The sequence below is a fragment of the Nicotiana attenuata genome, chromosome 11 (genome assembly GCF_001879085.1).
Source record: "Nicotiana attenuata strain UT chromosome 11, NIATTr2, whole genome shotgun sequence".
In the NCBI taxonomy this organism is placed as follows: Eukaryota; Viridiplantae; Streptophyta; class Magnoliopsida; order Solanales; family Solanaceae; genus Nicotiana; species Nicotiana attenuata.
Window position 1 is genome coordinate 36,343,149 of NC_031999.1, and position 7,738 is coordinate 36,350,886.

A 7,738-nucleotide genomic window follows, 5' to 3' on the forward strand; every position below is an offset into this window, starting at 1 on the left:
ATTGAATTTTGGATTGCTATATTAGGTTTTTGGTTAATTGTTAGGTGTTTGGTTGGCTATTTTATTTGGCAGGTGGGTAATTAGAAATACAGTAGGATTCTGCCTAAAAATGCCAAGATTTGCGACTGAATCCAACACAAAGTTCACCAGGAATTATCCAGATTTGCGACTGATTCAGTCGCAAATTGAAAATTTCTAACAATATTTAATTAATTTTTGCGACTGAATCAATCGCAAATGGAGAATTTTCAATATTTTTAATTAATTAATAATTATTATTTACGACTGTTTCACTCAGAAGTTAGTGACTGATTCTGTCGCAAATATAGCGACGGATTCAGTCGCAAATTTAGTGACTGATTCAGTCGCAAATTTCTAAATTTCAGATGACCTCGCATTTTTCATTTTGCGATTGCATCCGTCGCAATTTTTCGACTGACTCAGTCACAAATATATTGCAACCACGTGTTTTCTGACTGACACTTTTCAGTCGCAAATCGGTCGAAAAAATACGATTTGCAACTGATTTGCCACTGTTTTGACGGTCACAAATTTGTTGTTTTTTAGTAGTGTATTATGAAGCTGTTCCAGACCTTACGCCGCCGAACAGAGCATTATTTCTCAAAACGACCGGCCGGGTCGTTACAATATCACATATATTAACTGAAAATAATAATAATAATAATAATAATAATAATAATAATAATAATAATAATAATAATAATAATAATAATAATAATAATAATAATAATAATGAATCCTTAGGCTATGGGTAAACCTAAACCAACTGATGGATTAAATTGATAAGATTGAGTTAGAATTGATGGATTAAAATCTAAGTCAATTGAATGGTGGAAATTGATCGAATTCTCCATGTTTGGATGAAATAATAGTTTGGTGAGTTAGAATTGATTAGATAGAAAAAGAATATGGATAAACCTAAATTGACGAATATTTAGGGTAAGATAACACACCCTAAGCAGAGAGATATTTGGGAATTGATTACAATTTGACCAAATTAAGGCAATTACGAAATTGACTGAAGTATTTAAATACCTAGACTGATAATCTTTTAACCCTAAAATTTAAATAGAGACCACCGGTTAACCGGTAATAAACTTTAGATTCGAAATATTTGAACGTAGTATAACTCTTTCATTGCTTTTCGATAGCTCGATTTTCAACTATAGCATATTTTAAAATTATTTATAATACTGTATTACTCATTTGTTCCACTTTTTTTGGTACAGTTTGATAGGAAATTTTAGCAAGAAATTTTTAAAAATGTGTGATCTAAAAAATGCTATAATACTTGTATCCCTATAAGATTTTCAAAATTTGCGGTCTTAAACAATATGTAATAACATTTGTGAAGGTATAAATTTTTTTAATTAAAAGTGTTCACTGAACGTTATTTAATATTATTTGTAGTTGTTTCTTTTCTTTTCTTTTCTGTGGGTAGGCAGAGTATTGGGAACATAAGTATAATGACATCTTTGTCTCTTTCCAACATAGGACTGATCTAGAAAATAATAATTAAAGACATAAGACTGTTCTTGATGCAAGATCACAGAGAAAAACAGAAATGAAATAAAATCTAGACCAATCACTATATTTTTATGTTTCCCTCAAACTAAATGGTGACGAACCGACTATCTACCAAATACAATTAAGACAGCATAAGTAGTTTAGATTTAATAAATCTCCATTTAATATAATGTCTTAGTGGGGTACTAGAGTCCTTATAAGCGGATTTAAAGTTTTAATTTAAAGATCAACATTTAAATTCTTATGACCGAATCTATTATACTGTTAATATTATGAGTTTAAAATTTAATATTTTGTTAAAATGTTAATAGCTTTTCATATATATAATTATAATTTGTGTCGAGTTCACTAGGTTTAGATGAATACAGTAATTATGTTCTATAAAAGCCACTAGAGAGTACAACATAGTTGCTTAATAATGTCGTTTTGTGCTCTCTAAAATTACAATGGAATAAAACTTGGTGGAATAATTAGATAAAAAGACAGGAAATTAAATATAAAAGCAAAAAGATATAAATAAAACTAAAATAAAAGAAAGAATATTATTCGTACTAGTAAAAAAAATCAACAACTATAATAATAGTTTTCAATTATTTGTTTCCCTTTATTGTCGTACCTACTGTACTATATACAAAACAGCCTTACCCTTGGCTCGTCTGGCAAAATGAGTACACGAGTGCTGAATTAATCCATAAATTACTAAATACAAAATGTAATCTGATAAATTTAGTGTAAACACCGAATACAAGTACGTTTATTATATTCTAACGTCAATACTTCTAGAATATTCATAATCGATTATGCTAGCATTTTTGAATTAAGTTCATAATAGAAAGCCATATTATTTAAACTGTATATTCTTTTTTGTGCTTGAATAATAAAAAAATAAATGAAAACAAATTTTTTTGTGGCAAAGAAAGACTTTTTTGGGAAAAGCGTTTTAAACCTAAAACTTGTGGCTAGTCTTGTTGCATCAAGAAGGATAGATATGTTTTACACGTTTCTCTATGGAAATAATTCCTCATGCACGATTTCGTTAAATCCAGGTATTATTAGGTAATATAGCGTGGACTTTTAGGATGATATCGTCGATGATATATTTACTTATATTTGGATGTTATTTTCGTGGTTACGATTACGCTTCAAAACATATTATCTATTTGCTTTCGTTGTTTGTACTTGTATTCTATCAATACATACATAAATATATTCAACTTATCCACACAATACTATTTTCCAGTAAAGGAGAGTCAATTGATTCTCTTGGACAAAATTAGCTTCGCCTATTATGTTGAGTTGTTGACCCTTTGAAGCAAACTTCACTTAAGAAGCTGCAATTCTTTTGCTACACGAAAAATATTCTTACTGAAAAAGTCTTAAACTTTTGACAAATCAAAACGTGGAGAATTCATCCTAATACATCACCCAAAAACTAAATATTACATACCTAGCTGGAATACTTTCTCCTTCTTCTTTTTTTAATGTGCTTTTCATTCGATTTTTACGAGATCGAATTTTAATTAATTTTGTGTAAGACCTTTTAGAGGAAAGTGCTCCCTACCAAAAAAAATTCCTTCCAAAAATTTAAGGAAAAATGATATTGTATAACAGTCGTAAAAATAATAATCGAAAAAATATATAAAATTTGTATATTTTTTGTATTTATATATATACGCACACACATTCTATATGTTATATACAAAATTTATATATATATACACACACACACACACACATTCTATATGTTATATACAAAAATTATACAAGTTTTGTATATTTTTTTAGCTATCATATGTAAATAGTTTCTGGCGTAGGCTAAAAGTGATAATAGCTCTGTATAGGGTAAAATATGATATGACACGTGGTCATCTAAAGGAAGGACACGTGGAATCCATGACGAGGATGGCCGAAGACCGAACAGAGATATTCCGCTTGTCACCGGAAGGGATAATGTTCATAGAAGTGTGTTAAATACCTTGCGCCCGGTAGCAGTTAATAAGGAATATTCTGCAACATTAAGAGCAACGACCCGTTACAGGGAATTTGGCATTTATGTCCACCCCTCATAATTGACATTAAAAGAGGGCATGATCCTAGGACCTCCTTCCCAAATCGCAGCTATAAATAATGAGCTTGGTTATCATTGTAAAGGTGACGAATTTTCTGCCAAACTTACACTACATTCTATACAAAGCTTAATACAAGTTTATTTTCTTACTTTTCCATTTCATCTTTGTTGTGCCCGGAAACTTTGTTCCCAGAACTGCCATCTCTGTTATTTTGTCTACATTCTAAGGCTAAGTATCACATAATTCTTTACTTATTTTATTATTTTCAAGATCAAATTAGTTCACTTATTTAGAAACCACGTATAAATTCAACTGATACGTTTTACGGGTAAACAAGCTCAAAATTCAAATCCAAAACACTAATTAAGGCCTAAGGATAAACGAATCATATCCTAACACTAAACCTCGATAGTATTTCACTTTCTTCTTCATTTTTTGTTTATTCTAACTTCTAAGATAATATTTGAGTCTCGAGTATCATCATGATCCATGAGGAGCCGCCAACACGCCACGTTGAGGATATGCTCTGGAATATATGTTTTGTCTAGATTTTCCTTTTCAACCCTCAAACTTTATATATTACCACAATTTTCCCATCATAATTATGGTGTTAAGTTATTTATTGACAACAATTTTTTACACTATTAATGTAATATAATTAAATTTATATTTTTAATATTTGCACATAATTGAATTTATTATAATTATCTTATAAATAATTTAATTTCGTTAATATTTTTACGTCATCAATATATAATTTTTAATTCGACTTCAGATGTTGTAAAATATATGTTTCATATTAATAATTTACAAGATTTACACCGACATAATAATATGGGAACACTGAACACCCCATGCCAAAAAAACTGTAGAGAGCATGAACTCATTTTGTCTCCATTCTCACCAATTATTGGAGAAGCTAAGGGAGTTGTGAATGTCAAGTCCATTTTCATGGAATTAAACTTTCTATTCATTGATTGTTTATACTTTCTTTCCTTTTTTATTATTTTATACGATTCTGTCACTATTGGAAACCTTAAGTTTTTGTTTATGATTGTTTCATAACTTTTCAATGGTTAGTTATAAAAATATATCATTAAGACTACCTCGATGCCAAAAGTTAACCCATGAAATATTTGTTAGGACCGAAAAAAGTCAGGTGTCATGCGGAAGCTAGTAAAGCAAATTTTCAACGACGATAAATCAAACACAAAAGAAAAATATACCAAAAGAGACATAAAAATATAACGTGGTTCGGTCAACTGACCTACATCCACGGCGGAGATGAGCAATCCACTATATAAAAAGAGAGTACAAAATATTGAGAGAACAACCTCAAGAAGAGGCAAACACAAGTGACACACTAACACGTGTCCCGTAAAGTTCTCCCCCTAAACACGACTCTCAAACCCCATATGGCTACATTGTGAATGCTACTGAATGAGAAGACAATTTATAGAACTCCAAACCTTTCTTACAAGAAAAGGGACTAGCCAAATATGAAAGAATTATATTTTCCTTCTAGGAAAAGAAAAACTCAATTATGGTAAATATGTTGTCCTTTCCGAGATAGAAAAACCAATTATTGTAAGAAAATCTGGACAAACACCTAACAATATTATCCAAGATTATATAAAGATATGAAATTCTCATCCCACAATTACCTCGTACTTTAGGTCTGCCAACTAGAGCACAATGGCGTACACATAATATTTTATAAATGGTGTCATAGTTTGAAAAGTGGATTAATGAATAAATTACTATAATGATAAGCGATGACATTTTTATATTTATCCTTAATTTTTATTTATGCATATTTAGTAAATATTTTCGACGAAGCATTGTCCCGTGACAACAAATATAACAAGATACATACGCCCGCCTCTGCTGGTGCATGAAAAACATAATATGGATTGTAGGGTAGAGCGAACTGAACCTAACTATGATATCATAATAAGAATAAAATGGACCTTTAAACCTAATTTAATTTCAAAGCTAACTTATGAGGCGAGAATCTCAACATCGAAGTTGGCTCGGAACAAACAACGTCCAACTATCCTTGCCTTCTGTATTACAGTTCATATGAAAAGTAAATGATTTGACCTTTCGTTCTTTCTTTTGGAGATGATAGGGGCAGTAAATATAAGAAACCCAAAGCAGAAAAAGTCATTTTTGAAAGTTGTAATTTTCTGCAAGTGCTTGTCTAAAACGACCTGTTTGGCAAATACCTTAAATATAGCTAAAGAAAATGCATATTACCTAAATCTTTCCGAAAGATTTATAGTCCTCTTTTTCTTCTAAGGACAAGAAGCATATGTATTAAGAGCCAGAAAATATAAAAATAAATATATCTGGACTGTTATTTTGTTAAAATTATTTATGGAATATGTGCTTTCCATCTCCTACGTACCAAAATGTTCACAAGCTGCCAGTGAAGAAAATCATTAGTAAGATTATGTAAATATAAGGAACAAGGGTATTTAATGCCACAACATTTGGTAAATTTTTATTTATTTAATTTTTTCCCAACCACTTATTATTTATAAAGGTAACAAGAAGGGGATGGTTATAAAACAATAAAACAAGAAGAAGTATTGCAGAGAAAAGTAGGGAGATAGAATTCTTATTTATTTGGGATCAATTATAATAGAATAGAACTCTTCTATTTATAGGGAAAATGTGACTTAGCCGCCAAGTAACAAACCCTAAAATCTCTCTAAAATATAGACATTCACCTTAAATAGAATTCTATTTATAACAGGGATTTTGTTTTTGCTTCTTCATTTATTCCATATGCAAAATTTCCACGTACCTTAATGTCCCTGGGTATGGAAAAATCCTTGGTAGGGAGCGCTTCCCCCTGAATGGGGCCCTACGCAGCGCGAATCCGGATATAATCGGGCTCTGCGGGTATCAAACACCGGGTGGGAACAAAAAAAAAAAAGGGAAAGAATATATTGTCGGTGCAGACCAATTATTTGAAACTTCTAGCTGCTTTTCTATAACTAGCTCATAACTTCTTCATATTGACAAAAAAAAAACTAGTATTTACCTTGAATTAGATTTTACTCCAACTTATAGTTTCTGTAACTACAACGAAATTATTATAAATTTTATATGCTCATATCCTCTACATCACACTTAACTTCCACTAAAAGAAAACTATTGATGTGCCTGGGGAAAAAGTTATAATGTGTTCAACGAAAGCAAAATATCATTAAGAATTGTTTTGACGGACATTAACTTGAGTAACTTTTTTATTTTATTTTTCACTTAATTTGCTGTATCAGGAGAAGCATCGTCATGCTCATTAAAAAAGGAAATGTTTTCTTCAAAAAATATTTTTTATTCAAAATTTGAACTCAAGACTCATTAAGAGCGAAAAAAATCATATCCAACTTACCATTATATTCGATTATGCTTTGAATAAGATGATTTATTGATTTGGTATCCATCTTAAATTAAAAAGATAATATTCTTTTTAATTTTGTAATTCATCTAATTTGACATCCACTCCTCACCTCCCAAAGAAGAATACAAAGATAATAAATTGTGATAGTTAATATCCACATGATCTCCTAGTCACTCCCTTGTCATTTTTATCCAAAAATAATAAGAAATAAGTTGAAACAAAACTTTATTTTATTTCCATTATTCATCTGCTATCTAAAAAGTAAAAATTGCATTAATCTCAATTTACATCAGATAGACTTACTAAAAGATAAACAATTCTCTAAGTAAGATTTATATTCTCAATATTTGAATCGGAGATTCTTTATGGCCGTACTTTTAGTGTTAAAGTAATTTTACTTTTTTATTTTAAACAACTCTCTAAGTAAGATTTATATTCTCAATATTTAAATTCGAGATTCTTTATGGCCGTAGTGTTAGTGATAAAGTAATTTTGCTTTTTTACTTTTTATTTTTAAGAGAGTTTAGAATTAAGGCATAATTACTATCATACGCTCTAGTAAAATAACTTTTGTGAAACCCTAACTATAGTAAATTATTATTCGAAACCTAGGACTTATTGTGTTTTATTTTCAAGAGACCGATCCCTAAAATACAGTAACATTTGTGAGAGAGTCATGAACAGAAATGGACACTTCAACTTCACCCCC